This window comes from Leopardus geoffroyi, chromosome B3 (assembly GCF_018350155.1).
Source record: "Leopardus geoffroyi isolate Oge1 chromosome B3, O.geoffroyi_Oge1_pat1.0, whole genome shotgun sequence".
Classification (NCBI taxonomy): domain Eukaryota; kingdom Metazoa; phylum Chordata; class Mammalia; order Carnivora; family Felidae; genus Leopardus; species Leopardus geoffroyi.
The window spans coordinates 68,140,385-68,159,128 of NC_059337.1; the positions used below are offsets into that span (position 1 = coordinate 68,140,385).

At 42.1% G+C, this 18,744-nt stretch overlaps 1 long non-coding RNA gene across 1 annotated transcript; it reads left to right on the plus strand.

Annotated features, from left to right (window-relative positions):
* The first annotated feature begins 6,396 nt into the window (after positions 1-6,396).
* On the plus strand, positions 6,397-18,004 carry LOC123583225. Its single transcript, XR_006704794.1, has 2 exons — positions 6,397-6,724; positions 17,789-18,004. It is a non-coding gene; the product is annotated as an uncharacterized LOC123583225 (long non-coding RNA).
* Positions 18,005-18,744: the final 740 nt, after the last annotated feature.

Here is an 18,744-nt window from a genome sequence, read left to right on the forward strand (position 1 = left end):
ACATGTCGTTTCTTCACTCTTCCCCCTCCCCCAAGAAAATACAAATTGGAGCTACTTTTAAAGACCCAGAGGCAGATTTCAGACTTCTTAGGTGATTTGGCCTGTTAACAGCCCTTGCTAGGAAGCAAGCTTACCTGGGAAGATAACATTATAGTCCTACTACTCTCTAAGTGATTCTTCCTTGTTCTGCTCTCTGTAATGTTATACAGAATGCTGGTTACTCTTTGGGTTAGATGCCCTTTAGGTAATGAAGTCTGTCTTTGGTCTTCTCTTCTTTGTTCTCAAACTGTTTCTGTATTCAAACATTCTCATTTGCCTTCGGCATGATTTTTTCTTGTTCATTCTGGCTTTGTGGCAGGGGAGGCCCTCCTCTCCTCCGTTCCCCCCTGAGGAATGATGACCTACCTGGGTAAGGACAGCTCTCCCCCAGAGCCCCTCCACCCACACTGTGCCAGCCCCTGTGGGCACCCGGGGAAATGCAGCAGGTGAAGAGCATACTCTGGTTCTAGCGATGGCTATGGAGTGAATAGTTTTTTTTTTAATTTCTTTTTTTTACATTTATTTATTTTTGAGAGAGAGAATGAGACAGAGCAGGGGAGGGGCAGAGAGAGAGAGAGGGAGACAGAATCTGAAGCAGGCTCCAGTCTCCGTGCAAGTGTTCAGCACAGAGCCCTATGTGGGGCTCGAGCCCACGAACCCACGAGATGGTGATCTGAGCCGAAGTCAGTCACTTAACCGACTGAGCCAACCAAGCGCCCCCTGGAGTGAATAGATTATAGCTGCATCTCATTAGCAGCCTTTGGAACATTGAGCAAACCACATCATTGTGATCTGAGAGATGAGGCTTACAGACAAACAAGAACTGTGAAAGGAGAGAGAACTGTCTTCTGCTCCTGTCCCTGTGCTACACATCTAGGCTTCAGGGATGTTCATTTTCATTATGTTGTGTGTAAAATGGGAGGGAAGTTTCACCTTCACTAGCGATGACCCCTGGTTTCTTACCTTAAAGACACAATGTTCTTCCTAGTATGCCCCAACTCAGGATCATGACAATGGTGTTTTCTTGCCTATAGCATCAACTTGGAATTCCTCTGCCTGATTTACAAGGCATCCAATTACCTGACCCAGTCTACCCATTCAACCACATTTTTCATGATTTTCTGGAGTGTACCCTTTGCTGTGCTAGAGAGATATACTCATCCAGTCCTGCATAGGCCATTAATGTTCCTACCACTATCCTTCACTGACGTGAAATGGAAAGCTATCCCTCCCTGTCCCCTCTCTACAAAACCCAATGAATTCTTCTTGGCACACTTCAATTTTCTCTTAGAATTATAGATTCCCAAAATTGGAAGGGATCTTTAAGTTCACCCAATCTAGCAGCTGGCTTATAACAGAATCCTATGATTTGAATGTAGGGGAACCAGAACAATCCCTAGGTATGACAATCTGGAGGGAAAAAAATCAAACTTATTTTTATAAAGTGGTGGCCAAAAGCCTGAGGAAGAGTCTTCTCAGTGACCACTGGATTGGCCCAGAGTAAGTGCCTAACCTTACTGAAAGTAGTACATAGAAGAGAGGGGGCAAGGGAATGTGCATTGAAGGCTAGTGAAGGAGGCATATAGTTGGGAGGCTGGGACAACCCCAGAGGTTTAGGCACCTGAGCTATCGTATTGCTCTTCTGTTGAGGTTCAATGTTTAGAAAATGTTGTCTTAGGGAAGAAAGGGTCCCAGGGAAGGTCACTGTAAGCAGCATTTGCTCCCCTCCTTTATAGAGAGTATCCGTCCTGGGGCATGTTCTAACCGGCTCCAGGAGTTCTGAACAAGGCATATGTGCCTAAGTTGATGTTTGGTTATGCACATTCTGAAGTCAGTGACACCTATTGGTCTGTCTTTGCCTTTGAGAAAAGACTCTGCATTGCAAGGGCTGCCTGGGCTGTTCCCTGAGAAGCCAGAAGATCAACGGGTGTCAACATTGGCTTCTTGAGAGAGGTCACTTTGCTCGGTGAGAGACTATGAGTAAAAATAGAAGCCCTACTGTAGTCTCTTGGGCAAATGACTTATTCATGGGTTCTAAATTATTGAGGTCATTGAAGAGAGTGCTATTTTAATCTTTAGGAGAGGAGAAAATGGGGTGAACTGGGCTTTAGGGAAGGCTGTATCTTCATAGGACAAAAGGTGGATGGTATAAACAGTGACTGCAGGGAAGAGAGTGGGCACATGCACTCTGTGGTGGGCATGTGCTCAGTGGTTGACCCTCAGAAGCCTTGCGTCTGTGGACGAGTCTGCCTCATTTGGACCCACTCAGCATGAGGAAGGGCCCTTTGCAGATCTTGTTGGCATTGCAGGCAGGTTCCTTAGCTAGAGTGATTTTACAGGAAGAGCTCTCTGCCACAAAATACTGTCCCCACCTTTTGTCACTTTTCCAGAGCTTGAAGGCTTTGTTTTTCCTCCTGAAATGCACACGCTCTCTGGAAAACTTCACACATTAATGGTATATCAGTTGCACTTCAATTGTGGGTGAATGCTTTTGCAAGAAAATGAATTGATAATTGATTGAGAGAAAAATGGGATGCAGAATAATCTTTGGGGTGAGAGCAGGGGAGGACGGTTGCAGCAGATGAAGGGCCTGGGATGTAGAATCATAGAAATGAAGACTTCAAGAAAGAACAGAAAAATTGACAGGGGCAATCATATATTTGCAAACAAGGTATTTTCCCTTCCTGAGCTCCTTAAGGAATCCTGGATGATCTTCTCTTATATCCATTTTTCATCCCCTAATAACAACTTCTCACTCAGATTTAATCAATAAGTATTTTTAGGTAGCCTATGATATGTTCAGCCTTATGTGTGGATTGCTGGTTTGTTTTTTTGTGGGGTTTTTTTGTTTTGTTTTTTTTTTTACAGTTTATTTATTTATTTTGAGGGAGACAGAAAGAGTGCAAGTGGGGGAAGGGCAGAAAGAGAGGGACGGAGGACCCAAAGCAGGCTCTCTGTGCTGAGAGCAGGGAGCCCGATGCGGGGCTCTAACTCACGAACCATGAGATCATGACCTGAGCTGAAGTCAGATGTTTACCCGACTGAGCCGCCCAGGCGCCCGCCCCTGTATTGTTTTGTTTTGTTTTTCATGTACCGTTCCTTTAACTTTTATTTCTTGGTGCCCTTTGCCCATTTAGCATTCTTTTTGACTTCTCAGTGTCTTCCATTTCTAAAATTGGGAATTCTTCAAATTTGTGATTTGCGCTTACCTCTAACTTTATAAGCTCCCTTAAAGTTATGACGTGAGCCTTAATCTACCCCACCCCACACATGAGGCTTTTCTCACCCCAGACATGGAATTGGAGGCTGGCAGCCCAAGAAGGCAGGGTGCTACAGGATTCCTTCTGGGAAGAATGGCGGATGCTACTTCCAGTTGCCAGTGGCAACGCCCTTTGTCCAGCCACATGGCATTGGCAAATGGCAATGTCTGTGCTTCAGGCCTGTGCTGTCTTCTTGGAAGCAGCTCTGTGGACTACCCATCTATTCCTCCTAGGTATTCAGTGAGCTAACCAATATCCTCTTCTGCTTAAATTCACAAGGGTTGATAGTTGTTGGGTGCAACTTAGATTTTTGGTGTTTTAAATGTATTTAACACCTACAAGTTTTTAAATGTACCAGCACTTTACAAACATTAACTCATTTAATTCTAATAACTAAGGGTCTAAGTAAGGACTATTATTATCCCCATTTTATACATAAGGAAACCAAGTTACAGAGAAGACACATCATTTGCCTTAGATAACTCTGTTGGTCAGGGGAAGACCTAGGATTCAAACCCAGGCTGTGAATCATTAGGTGCCCCTGCCTCCCAGGCCAATCTTTCCGCATGTCTTACCCTGCAATTCTTCTCACTATTCTTACCTGCCCTCATGCTTGGACATTCCTCATCCCATAATTAACCATAAAGGCCGGCATCTAGACTGGCTTGGTTACTTCCCCAATTTACAAACCAAGTCATTAAAAAAAGGGTAGGTAGTTTCCTTCTGAGACCTAAAAATACTTCTTGACAATTATAAGGAACAACTGTTCTTGAAAAATTGTAGTGTTTGCCTCAACTAAGTAGCTGTGTGAATGCCTAATACTTTGTAGACATAAGGAGGAAATATTGCTGTCAGTTAGGGAATGGCAAAGCCAAAAGAAATATTGATATTAATTCAAGCCAATTTATGAGACCGTTCCTGGTGTGCAATAGGCTATGTTGAAATCTTGAAGAAAGTAGGCTATTTCTATGTTGGATGTTGAGAAGAAATCTGTGATAAATATCATCGCTGGTTCTGAGGGTTTTATGGTTTATGCTTCTGTCTTTGTCTTTCTCATTTCAAGCCCTCTGTCTTCATATTAATTGGTTCATGATCTTGAGCAAAGCAGTAAGTGGCATCCAAAAATACATGCCTCTCAGAGGGCAGGGAACCAAGCAAGGAGAACCGTGGTCCCAAAGACTCATCAGTGCTCTGTTCCCATTTATTCCTTCTGGACCTGTCACAGCCTCCTCACAACTCCTTCTCCTGGCTATTGCTAAGTGTCCAGCACCCCCTTTGAAGAGGATTTTAAAAGCAATGCAATTGCCTTCCACTTAGGTCACATATATGCTTGAGAGATTTGCCAGAAGGTTTCAGTATGTGAGGAGATTTTTTTATAAGTGAAAGGCAACAGTTGAGGATTGGATAAGAGAAGAGTGGTCATATACATCGACAGTAGGGACCTGGGTGAAAAGTGGGAAAAGATTCTCAAATGGTGAGAGTAAAAAGGCATAAATACTGCAGCAGGGGAAACTATGGATTCTCCTTTTCGGCTTAAAGAGGAAAAAAAAGTACAGGTAATTGCCAGTTAGATATGAGAGAGTAGCCCGGCTTAAAGCAGGAGTGTATCCATCCCATTATGCCACCTGAGGGGGCTCTGACAGGTTGGAATATATAGGAAGCATCAAGAGGACCAGGAGGGAAGAGAACAAGAGAAGAGAATGAAATTAGGCATATCTGTAATACCATACTCTTCAAAATTCCAAGGACTTTACAAAGAATGTGTCTGGACTAACAAAAATCCCCATAAAGGGTAGCCAGTGTATAAATAAACACAAATTAGAGGTTCAGGTATTCTTGTCACAACACGGCTGCTGTGGGCATTCCATTGCCTGCTGCATGCCTGCAAGAGGTTCTAGATGGCATGGTTCTCCAAGTTGGTCTGGGGATGTCTGTGGTTCACAGACACTTTCAGGGCATCTATAAGGCACTGAGACATCAAAGGAGATGAGTGGCAACCCTGTCCTTCAGGTGGACACATTTTGAAAGGCTACTGCTGTTTGCTCTCTGTGATCCAGAGAATAGAGAAAAAAAGAATTTCGCGTTGTCCATTTCAGGGAAGTTTCTTGAAGTGAGTGAAGGAACTGTGTCCAAGGACAGTGTTTAGTGAGGCGTGGTTTTCTTCTTGTCCTTATGCAAGCTCCTTCCTGAATGTGCCACAGACAGCCTCCCATATTCTCTCCTGTATTCTGACCCCATAGAGACCCCCCTCCTCTGTCTCCCCATCCTTCTACACACAATTTCAGTGCCACCTCCTATGGGAAGACCTCTTTGAGCACCTCTACTACCCCCAGGCAGACTTCATTTCCTCCTCACCTGAGTCCCCAGCGTTCCAAGAGTTATTATTGTGTATTGCTTGCAACTCGTTGTCTACCCCATGCTGAATGTTCTTCCTTTAGAGGGAAATGCACAGCTTCTTCTTCTTTTTTTTAATATAATTTATTGTCAAATTGGTTTAAAAAAAAAGTGAGGAGATATATTCTTTGACCCTAAGCATGCTTGTAGCCCACACAACTGGACTCTGGGTGGCATTCTTAGGAGTCTCTCCATTTATCTTTCCCAGGTCATCTGAAATATTATTTCCCTTTTCTCAAACCTCACTCATTCTTTATGACCTGAGCCAAACCCCAACTCCTCCATGAAGGGATCAATGGTGACTCTAATTTTGCTGGCCAAACTTTTCTCTAAAATACTGTTAAATTAAGAGTCTGTGCCACACAGTGTAAAAAACAGATATTTCTAATCTGCATTGGATTGTTTCCTTGTTTCCTGTGAGTTACTCTCATCCCCTATTCAGGAGTTGAGCTTCTGAAGAGACTAATTTATTATATACTTTTTATATTAGATGCTTCCCAAACTCCTTCCAGCTGCAAATAAAAACTCCAGCTCAAACTAGCTTCAACAAGAAGGACATTTCTTATCTCATGTAGTTAGAGGACCAGCCATTGGGTGGGCTCTAGGCTTGGCATGTTGGGGTCTCAGCTCCACCTCTCTCTGTGATGCTCCGCCTTCTTTTATGAGTTGATTTCATCTTCGGGCCAGTAGGAGAATGGCTGTGACCATTCCTGAGCCCCTTCAGTTATGACAATATCTGGAGAGAATAAATGCCTACGGGAATGTGGAAACTTATTCTATAACTTCTTCAGAAGACCACCTCACACAGGAATTAGCCAGAATTGAGTTACATGGCATTTCTTCAACTATGCAAGGAGATGGGATTGCCATGATGGGCTGCAAATTGCCCCAGAGCTGAGGACAATATCAGCTTCCTCAAGGTCATGTATGGTGATGATGAAGGAGGTGAGATATTTGAACATAAAAGAAGGAAGAATGGAGGATGAGCATCGGATAGACGATCAGTGGTGGGCTGGGAATGCCTTGTGCAGGTTTGTAAGAGCCAACTGTTAAAGTTAGGAATTTTGAGCGCTAGGGTTCAACACAATCATTATCAAAAATTAAATTATAATAAGCTTTCAATTAAAGTATATTAGGGGCACGTGGGTGGCTCACTCAGGTAAGTGTCTGACTCTTGATTTCGGCTCAGGTCATGATCTCACAGTTCATGAGATCGAGCCCCTGTTGGGCTCCATGCTAAGCCTGGAGCCGGCTTGGGATTCTCTCTCTCTCCCTCTCTCTCTGCCCCTCTCCTGCTTGTTCTCACTCTCTCTCTCTCTCTCTCTCTCTCTCTTTCTCTCTCTCTCAAAAATAAATAAATAAACATGAAAAAATAAAGTGTATTAAAGGAAAGGTAAAGTCACTACTTCCTAATTATTTTTATTACATCACACTATTATCTATGCTTTTGATGTTATTTACAGTTGTATCTGTATGGTAGAAATACTACGTAATGGAGAGCTACTGTGCACTCTCAACCCTGTATTCAGTGATATCACACTGACCACTTGAAAAGAGCCATGGTATGAGTATTTACACCATGAAAACAGTGAAATGATACAAATCAGGGCTTGATTTATGGCTTGGCTGATTATCATTTAAGAAAGTGATGGAGAAAATGTTATCAGTGTATATTAGAACTAAAAATGTGTTTTACCTGTAGCCATTATATTGTGAATAGCACAAAATACTGAAGAAATGGTCTTCCAGGTTTCAAAAGCCATTATTTGAAGCAGCAAAGTCATTTGCATCATTGATAAATGAGTGAAGTTTTGACAAAAATCTTCCTTGTTTCACTTCATATTACTCATTAACATAAATGAGCATAGCAACCAACGTTCAGGTCAGAGTTACATTCATTTGTTACCAGCAACCATAGAATAATCATGGGTACAGGAGTTCAGAAAAAAAATCAACAAAAACATTCTGTGAGAATCAATTGGTTTTATGAAATTCACAATAAAAAATACTGCAGGGGCGCCTGGGTGGCTCAATTGGTTGAGCAACTGATTTGGGCTCAGGTCCTGATCTTGCGGTTTGTGAGTTCAAGCCCCACGTCTGGCTCTGTGCTGACGGCTCAGAGCCTGGAGCCTGCTTTGATTTCTGTGTCCCCCCCCTCTCTCTGCCCCTCCCCTACTCGTGCTCTGTCTCTGTCTCTGTCTCTGTCTCTCTCTCTCTCAAAAAAAAATATATATAAATTATTAAAAATATTGTATATTTTATTATTATTTATAAGTTTTGTGTTACACACCCTTTATATTAGTAAAATCTATCATGTAAAGTACTGATACATGTAGCACATATACTATATACAGCATGTATAATTATATATATATATATATATAGATATATATAGATATATAGATATATATATACATACCTGCCCCTGGAGAGCCCATTGGTAAACATTTATCAGCACAACACAGGGACCACCAATATATTTACTACAACATCCTCAATGACCAACTAACTATAGTTAATTTTTTTTGGGGGGGTGCCATTTAGAAAATATATTGATCCGATTTTAGATCTCCTCAGTAAGTTGAAAGATTCAGAATCATTCACTAAGTTTATTTTTATGGAGATAGAAGTTTGAGTGGGCACTTTCCTTTGCTTTAGTTTGCTGGAGATTTCAGCAAACCAGTTATTTCCTTATTGGGTCTGTAGTGTGAATCAGTCCCAATTCCTGGTAATAATAAGCCACACTGATGAAGAGATTTACAGTGATAGGAGGGTGTTCAGTCGGGAAGGTGCTCAGCTCCGAGTTTATACCAAGGGAAATGAGGAACTCCATTCATAGAATGTTTCTGCCTCCTTTTTGACTTGCTTTTTCCTGATGAGCAGATCAGCAATCACCAGCTGTTCTATATTTCTATCATGTTACCCAGCGGTAGGAAGAAAGAAAAGTTTTTGGCCCCTGGAAGTGCATGTTAAAATTTGAATCTCTTCCCAGGCCAGATGTGATTTGGAGATGTGCCCTCCTTGTGGAAGTTACTCTCTGGGCTTCATTCCCAAATGATAGTTTCTCTTCTCAGTAAATGTGATACATGTTGAAACGGAAAATGAAGGAAACCTAGTCATTATGGTTTTCTCCATAATATTATATCTCTTTATTGCTTATCTCAACTGTGCTTCTCTTTTAGATTCTCAATATGGTTAAGCAAATTTGACACCTCGTCTATGGTTGTTGTTATTATTATTATTATTATTAGCATAAGGGCAGTGGCAGTAATTTATTAATCCTCAATATGCATCAGGGACTAGGCCAAAGATTTACCTACATCTTCTCTAATCCCCATAATGACCATAGATAGAGATAATCTTTTTTTTTTTCTTTTTTACAAATAAGTACACTGCAACCCAAAGAGATTTAATAACCAGGTTTTTTAAAAGTTTTTTTGTGTTTATTTATTTTTGAGAGAGACAGAGTACAAGTGGGGGAGGGGCAGAGAGAGAGACACACACACACAGAATCTGAAGTAGGCTCCAGGCTCCACACTGTTAGCACAGATCCCGATGCAGGGCTCTAACTCACCAACTGCAAGATCATGACCTGAGCCAAAGTCGGACACTTAATCAACTGAGCCATCCAGGCATCCCAATAACCAAGGTTTTAACCAGTCTGTCTGACACCAAAGCTTCCATTTTTTTCAGTACACCAGGATTTCTTTCCTCCCCCAGTAACTCATTAGGACACAATCCTATTGGAGAAACATATTGAATGATTACAAATTTCAAAAGTTCCATTTGGATAATAGGCAGTAAGCCACACTGGACATTTTTACCTTAAGCCCGGCCACTTGCTAACGGTCCATTTATAGTATTGATTTTTTTTAATTGACTTTTGATATCTTCACAAGTCTACTAAGGTCAAGTGGAGCCAGGGCAATAAGCACTCAGAGAAACTCCCTGACAACCTAGTGACAATCCAGGCACATTGGGGCACAAGGTCCTCTGTTTCATTGGTTTTATAAACCTCTTGGTATTTGGCTCTCAGAAAGCAGGCTGACTTCAGTCTCTTCAAATATAACCACGTAGAATTTTTTCATGTTTCATTGTGTAGGTGGCATGCTGCAGGGGTCCAGCAGTGCCAGAAACGAAGCGTGCCCTATCTGAAGTGGCTATTATTTTCCTGGTGGAATCCTAGCCAGAAAGGGGCTGCATTAGGTGTAAAGCCAACCAGGCAAGGAGCAAGAAGCCTTTCAGCAAAGGGATCCTTTACTATTATGGAACGTCTTCATTCTAAATCTCACATTGTGCAATCTGAACACATAAAAAGGGGCCCAAGATAGCACAGAACCACGGCAATTCCTGGCATCCACAGCCAAGTGGCATCATGCTTAGAGAGAGAAAGGTATCACTGGTGTCCTTTTACTTCCATGGAATGCTTCTAAATATCAGAATCAAAAGCAAATGGAGATGCTTTATATCACAACAATAGAGATGCGCTATGCCATTACAAGTCAGGATAGGCTTGTCCAAGTTTATAAGCTTAACCCAGTCCTCAGATACACAACTAACTTCAGCCTCCCCTAAGAAGATTCTCTCCAGCTCCCTTTATCAGATCACTGACATGAGCAATGAGAGCAGCCTTGGAATAAAGGAAGCATCACTAAAATACAACAAAGTCCATGGCAATTTCTTCGAAATGTTTTCCTCCTGTACCTGCTTAAAGAATTATGAAAAACTATATACCTCTGACAGTTTTAAAAAAAAATTTTTTAACGTTTATTTATTATTGAGAGACAGAGACAGAGCATGAGCATGGGAGGGTCAGAGAGAGGGGAGACACAGAATCCAAAGCAGGCTCCAGGCTCTGAGCTGTCAGCACAGACCCCGATGCACAGACCCCAACGCAGGGCTCGATCCCACAAACTGCAAAAACCAAGAGATCATGACCTAAGCTGAAGTTGGACGCTTAACTGAATGAGCCACCCAGGCGCCCCTCTGACAGTTTAAATTTACAAATTTTACCATGCATTTTTGTAGTTGCAAAGGATGTAGTTTCTGACATACAGTATGTTGTCTATGCGCATTCAAGATCTTTTCAACAAAACCTTGAAGTTACAGATTTAGTACAATTTATTGACAGCATCTACCACATAAACTAATTGACAAAGGGAGTCCTCATTATCTAACTAATAAGGAAATCAGGAATACTTTGTGTCAGAAAAAAAAAGTAATTTAAAAACTTCAGCTACCCTATTTAATATGCATTTCCCCTTGACAACCTTCTCCTAAGTGTGAGAGAGAGAATGAGAGAGAACAGAGTGTCACCTGGATGACATAAAACAACCGCACTCTTCAGTATTTCTCATCCAACCCTTCTTGGCTTCCTGCCAGGGGACCCTCCCTCGGAGGGATGTGTTCTTGAGCTGACCATTTGTTTTTACTCCTAGAGCAAAGGGCTTGGTAGCATTAAAGGTGATTAGTGTGCCTTTCTGTTCACATGGGAGAGTGTCTGTCATGAAGATGGAGGTAACAGGAGACTGTGACAGCAGAGACGTTCTCAGGCAAAGTATTTAGGGAAAGGTTATAGGGAAGTTGAGCCTGAAAGATTATCTTCTCAAAGCTTTCGATGCTATGTACAGATGGCAAACTCTTCCTGACCCCAGAAGTAAGCAAACCATATTTTTGAAAAGCCACTGTTTCGAGCCACGTGCATGGAAACGAATAGGGTTTTGTTGTTGGGATTCTGTATTTATGAGTTTCTGGATCTTCCTTCCTTCTTCCCTCCCGTTTCCCTTCCTCCCTTCATCATCTGATAGGAACAGGAAGCACCTGTTTCTCCTCCAATATCAGATGCTCTGACAGCCATTAAAATTCCCCATCCTCAAATGGGGTAGAAGTTGCTCTCTATTTGCCGTTCCTTAGGGCTGACAAAAAGGTTTCCTCCTTACATCGAGACATGACACAGAGAGAATTTCCCATTAAATTCATGAAGCATAGTATCAGAGCCCCTCGCTTTCATAGTCTTTTCCAAGCTGTTGGGAGAGATCCTTCATTTTTTCAAAGTACTTTGGTATTCTCTTACTTAAAGAGGACCCCTCCCCCAAAATGTATAAACTTCCCACCTCATTAGGATTTCCAGGCTTAGAAGATAAAAATTCAAGATGCCCTGTTAAATTTAAATTTTAGATAAAAAATTAATATGTTTTGTTACTCCAAATATTGAATCAGACATAGTTATACTAAAAAAAAAAGTGGTGTTGTTAATCTGAAATTTTGACTAGCAGCAACTTTTGTCTGCTGCCCTACCTGCCTCCAAACTTTGATCCTCCCTTGTTTGGACACTGAACGACAAGGTAAGCTTTGCTGTTCCCAAATCAGAAAAAGATATCTTTAGCTTTGTATTCCTAAACTCTTCTCAGACTATAATACGAGACTTTGAATGTCTGTCCTGACCAATCTTATGCAACATTTTTTTTTTTTTAGCATATTTTTGCTGCAGAAACACAAATCAAAATAATTTCTTAACTCTGGGAAAATGAGAAACTCTGTTTCTTCTCTAGTGACAGACAAAAGAACTAGGAAATGTCACTGTTGTTCTTTATGTTGGGATTTAGCATAGAACATTTGTGCTTGGAAAGGAAGCTCCTTAGGTGGCTACAGAGAATAAACAGCCTGAGCAAGGGAGGGGAGAAGTAGGCTCAAGAAGGTTTTGTTGCAATAGGAAGTACTGGAAACTAGTGTTTCGCAAATGTTTTGGACCTTGACCTACAGTGAGAAATACATTTTCGTAGTGACCCACAAACACACTTCCATATATATGTGAATGAAACAAAAATTTCATGGAACATTCATCATTACATGTACAATTATTACGTATAATGCACACTGATATTTTCTACTCTGATCTCTTTCTCTCTCTCTCTCTCTCTCTCTCTGTCTCTTAAAGAGCTGATTGCCCTCAACCAACTGATGGACCATGATCTGTAGTTTAGAAACCACTGCACAGAACTGCTCAGGGAACTGTCTGTGGTGGTCTCCGACAGAAAAGGATTTCCATTGCATCACAATGGAAATCAATGAGATGCTTCCTTCATTGAGAAGATTTTTTTTTAAGTGTTGCACTTTTTCTTAAAAATGCTTTTTTAACGTTTATTTGTTTTTGAGAAGAGAGAGACAGAGCATGAGCTGCGGAGGAGAGAGAAAGAGGGAGACACAGAATCTGAAACAGGCTCCAGGCTCCGAGCTGTCAGCACAGAGCCCCACGCGGGGCTCGAGCTCACAGACCATGAGATCATGACCTGAGCCAAAGTCGGATGCTTAACCAACTGAGCCACCCAGGTGCCCCGATACTTTTTTTTTTTAATGTTTATTTATTTTGGAGAGAAATAGAGACCGTGAGAGGGAACTGGGCAGAGAGGGTGGGAGACAGAGGATCAGGATCTGAAATGGCCTCTGTGCTGATAGCAGATAGCCTGATGCCGGGGCTCGAACTCACAAACTGCGAGATCATGACCTAACCCACAGTAGGACGCTTAATTGACTGAGCCACCCAAGCACCCCCTTCATTGAGAAGATCTTGCACTGAAAACAATGTTAGCTGAACAGCACACTTAGCAACAGTTCGCTCACGTTCTGGTGTGAGTTCCTTTTCCTTTCACAAGGGGGAATAAATGCTTCCCAGGTGAGCACCAATCCCTCAGATGATGCTTTGAGAAGCAGTTGCAAGCTAGAGTCTGACACAGAAGAGATGAGATAAAACCATGGAGGAGGGGTCCAGAGGAGCATAGAGGGGATGTGTGAGGAGGACAGAAGAGTGAATGGTGAGTGCCTCTTGGAAAGCCCATGAATACACATCACTGAGACCAACATACCTGATTTGGAGAAGATGTACATACTTTTCCAGAGATCCCATCCAACTGGAGGAAAAAGTGCCTCTCGGACAACTGGCCCAACAACAGAAATTTAATCCCTGCATGGAGAGGAATGGGTCTGAGAAAATGTGAAGATTTACTGCAAAGAACTCTACTGCTTTTTGTTACTCTGAAAAAAATGAACTTCACCTCCCACTCTCTACAGTGTCTGTGTCAGATCCCATCCTTTCTCTTGGAGTCATCAATTATTTTGTCTAGTCCCCTCCATCTAAGTTAATGACCTTGCCTTATACTTTTTAGAGAAAGTGGAAGGTCTCAGAAGGGAATTCCTTTACTTTTTCTCTACTAAACCTACCAGCCCCCTAGCCCTGCCCTCAGTCTCCCATCCCAAAGAATGTGATCCGCGTCAACATGAGGAATTAAGAGAATCTCCATTACCTCATGACAAGCCCAGCATACAAACCCTAGATTATATTGCTGGATTCTACTGAAACAGGAGAACAGGTGAGAGACAAGTAAATAATGCTGAACAAAACAGATGCATCAGGCTGCCAAACAGCTTTATTCTAATTGCACTCTAAATCTTGGAATTTGAGAAGAAAATAATACGGGTTAACAGGTTCTCATCTCTCTTTAGATAACATAAGTGGTTTAGCCACTCCTTTGGAAAACTGTCTCTAAGTCATACTGGTTGGGGGAGGGCTATCAACTGTTCATCCTTGCGTGTGTGATGGGTTCCCGCCCCACCTGACACCTTCCAGCACTCGCACCTTTGACTCTCTTCTGCCATCTTTCATCCTTCCCTCTCTTTCAGATCCTTCTCATCCTTCCCGAGCTTTCAGATATGTCATGGTATACCCATCTCAAAAAAAAAAAAAATGTGCCTCCATTTACGCCATGTCCTCCTCCGGGGTCTGCACTCCCCCTCAGCTCCCCTTCACAGAGAAGTTTCTCTGAGGAGTTGCCATCTGCATTTATTCCCCTTTGCTAGCCTGCCTTCAGCACCTCTACCCCTCCACCAAAAATACTCGTTATGAAGGTCATCAGTGGCTTCTTTATTGCTAAAGCTAATGGAGACTTTCATTTCTCACCTTCCTCAACATTTTAGCAGCTTGAGACACAGTTCTGTCTCCCTTGTCTTTGAAAGACTGTGAGTTTGGCGTCCCTGATAACACATCTACTCTCTTGGCTTTTCCTCCTTTTTTTTTTTTTTTTTTTTCTTTTAGAGGACATCCCTCCTCTATTCTTTACTGGCTTATCCATCTTGAATTGATCTTTGGATGTTGGGATATCTCTCTTGCATCAAGAAAAAGACACTTCCTTAATATGCCCCACTCAGGTAAATGGCAACTCCATTTATTCGATTGCTCCCTGATCAAGTCCTGTTGACTCCACCTCCAATACCTATGTCAAGTGTGTTCACTTTACTCAGTCTCCAGTGCTACCACCCTAGGCCAAGCCACCATCACACTTCACCTCTTTTCTTGCCATAGTTTCCTTATTGGTCTCTGCATTTCTAATTTTGCCCTTACCTCCACCCTACCTACCAATCCATTTCTTATACAGCAATCATAGTAATATTTTTAAAACAGAAATCAAACTACGTCACTTCCTTGCTTGAAAATAAGAAATCATTTCCCTTTGAACGTAAAATAGAACCCAAGCTTTTGAACATGGTCTACAAGGCCCTGTGTCATCTGAGTCCTGCCCATCTGTCAAACCATCCTTCCTTCCATTCTTCCATGTAACTCTGTTACACAGCCCTTCTCTTACTTCCTTATATGGTCAACATCTTTCCTGCCTCAGGCCCTCTGCACACACTGTCCCCTCTTCTGCGATTGCCCCTGTCCTTCACCTGCTCATCTATCCTTCAGGTAGCAGTTGAAATATTAATTCTTTAGAGAAACCACTCCCAAATCACTCATTCCCACGTCTTATACTCTCTTAACACCCTGTATTTTCTTCATAACAGATACTACAATTTATAATTAAGTAATGATGATCTCTATGTTCTTTTGTTTGTTTGCTTAATATTTAACTTCAAGTGCTAGTGCCTGGAATAGTACCTAACACATTAGTAAATGCTCAACAATTTTTAAATGAATGAATGACTGAGGAATATGATGACCACTTGTATTGAATGTACTCTAAACATTCACGAGCCGTATCTCCTTCAACCCTAGGACTACTGACATACCCTTCACACAATGCATGTGACAGGGCCAGACATCTGTTTATCATCTACCTGTGGTGTGCTGGAATGGGCTTGTATAGGCTTAAGAGAGCCAGTTCTGGACATCTCTTCTCAATTTCACATTTAGTGACATCATGTTAGTAGCTATGTTGGGAACACTTATACCACCAAAAAAATAAGCAAATGGTGGAAATCAAGGCTTTCTTTTTTCTTTAGAAAACCACTTTACCAGCACACCACTGGTGTCTCCTATACACCCAGCATCATGTTAGTAATTATGGAGCCACCATTAAAAATAGGTCATGGTCACTGTTTAGTAAGTTTCCAGTCTAGTTCAGGAACAATGACATACATCAGGGATCAAGAAGAATCAGGATATAGATGTGCAGTGTGGGAGCATCGTGATCAGAAAAGGAAGAAATCAGTATGGGTTGGTAACAATGGAGACTCAGAAGGTGGAACCAATGCTGAAATCAATGGATGGAGAGGATCTATTTAATCAAATAGTACCACGAAGGACAATCCTGACAGAGGAGCAGGGAGGATCCTGCTCCTGGACTGGTCGTGACCCAGGGAAATGGAGTTGGAATGGGAGTGGGAAGAAAGTGAGAAGATTGTCTCAGTTGGAAAGAGTTGCTCTTGAAAATTTCTTTTTAAATGTAACTTTGGTAAATTGGATTATATATATTTTAAGTTTATTTATTTTGAGAGAGAGAGCGTGTGTGCATGTATGTGCAAACAGGGGGGAGGGGCAGAGAGAGAGAGAGAGAGGGGGGGAGAATCCCAAACAGACTCCACACATCAGCGCAGAGCCCAACTTGAGGCTCGAACCCATGAACGCCAAGATCATGACCTGAGCCAAAACCAAGAGCGGGATGCTTAACCAACTGAGCTACCCAGGTGCCTCTGATCATATTTTTAAATGAAAAATTTAGTTAAAGAATTTTTAAGGCAAGTCTTTTTCTTTTTTCTCTAAAGGTGAAGTATTTAAAGGATCAGCAATCTTCCTCTATTATTCATATTTAAGTTTTGACCAGTAACTTTCCCTTGAAACCATGAATATCCTCCCAAATCACATCTCCAACCTGCTGGATGACCTGGCAAGGTGAGGGCTTCCCCTATCTTGGCCCTCAGCTCCTTCTTGTGGAATGAAATGGTCCAACTTGATTGTCCCTAAGGTCCTTCATAGCCCAGAAAAACTGTATAGTTGTCATCTGCCTCTTGGTTTCAGCTCAGGTCATGATCTCACAGTTCGTGAGTTTAAGCCCCGCGTTGGGCTCTGCACTGACAGTTCAGAGCCTCCTTGGAATTCTCTCTCCCTTCCTCTATCTCTGCCTCTCCCCTTTTCTCTCTCTTTCAAAATAAATAAATAAATACATACATACATACATAAAAATAAATAAATAAATAAATAAATAAATAAACTTAAAAAAATAAAAAATAAAATATTCCTTCCTTTTTAAAAAATTTTTAAAAAAAAAAAGAGGTTAGAGTGGGAGAGAGCCAAAGCATGGGAGACTGTTAAAAACTGAGGGCAGGCTGAGGGTTGATGGGGGGTGGGAGGGAGGGGAGGGTGGGTGATGGGTATTGAGGAGGGCACCTTTTGGGATGAGCACTGGGTGTTGTATGGAAACCAATTTGACAATAAATTTCATATAATAAAAAAATAAATAAATAAAAACATAAAAAATAAAAATCATAAAAAAATTTTTTTTTAAAAAGGAAGAAAAACTGCAGAGTTCTAAATGGTTAGGCATGTGAACTACATTTCTAAGTGAGTCGAAGAAGGCCAAGAAAACATCATTCTAAAACTTCCTTTCCTGTGATTAAAGGACTCCCAGGGGTTGCATTTGGGCACAAAAGGGTGAAGTAAAACAACCCTTTGGCTACAGAGTTAGGTCAATTTTCTTTTAGCCAGAGAAGGGATTTGGCGTCTGAGAATATAGCAGGAGACCCCATGGGTTCTCCACATGAACACCATTAGGGAAGTCCAATAACCATTTGACAGGGAAATAAGGTCACTCTTTTTAAATCAACAGGAAAAGAGCAGAACATCAAGAGAGAAGGGTGATTTATCCTGTGACCAGAGTGCACAGAATCAACTGGAGAAACTAATCAAATCAGACTTGATAAAGCCGATGCTGCCTTATATCCCCTGTGCCTAGAAGCCTTGTCAAGCTGGTCTGCCATAGATTCTGATTTAAAATACAAGCTGACTCCTTCACCCCTTCTGAGTAGCAATCCAGCTGCATGGATTTCAGTAATTGGGGTTTTTTTAATCATTATTATTAACTATAACGTGAGGCTTGATGCTAAGTAGTGGCAAAGGGCTGGGGTCTATCGACACACAGGCACCCATGGAATCCCCAGGTAGGGCCGGTTCTGGGCTCTCCAGGGCCCCCTTTTTCTCTCCCTTTCTGCCTCCTCCTCCCCAAAGGCAGGAACAGCTGTTGCCAGGTTGGCTTGTTCAGCCCACTCATCTCAAGCTACCCTGAAGCGGCAAGACGGCAGGCAGCCAGCCTGATGTTCTTTCCCCGTTCAGCACAGCCCAGCTGTGGCTCAGTAGGCCATGTTGGCATCTGGCTCAGAGAGAGGCAAGGCTGAAATCTTCTGAGTCTGGAGTTACCGGGTCCAGCTGGCTGTGGCCATGGCAGAATATGAGGGTCAGAGCTATGCTACCCCATAGGGCAACAAGACATTTGTTTGGGGCCTGAACCTTTTGATCTTTTCAGTTGGAGGATGAAGGCAGTAAAGGTCTGGTGCTCAGAATGGTTTAATCCACCATTGATTTAATAAGTGCCGCACCAAGGGTAGAAAGGTGAGGGTGGTGGGGCGAGAGGATTAAGGACATGGTTTCTGCATTTGAAGAGTTCACAGTCAAATGTGGGAGATTTTACATGAACAAGGGAATAGAACAAATGGTAATGTAAACGTATGCACAGGTTGCCATGGGAGCTGCCACCTGAGCTGTGTTGTGAAGGAGGAGGAAGAGTCA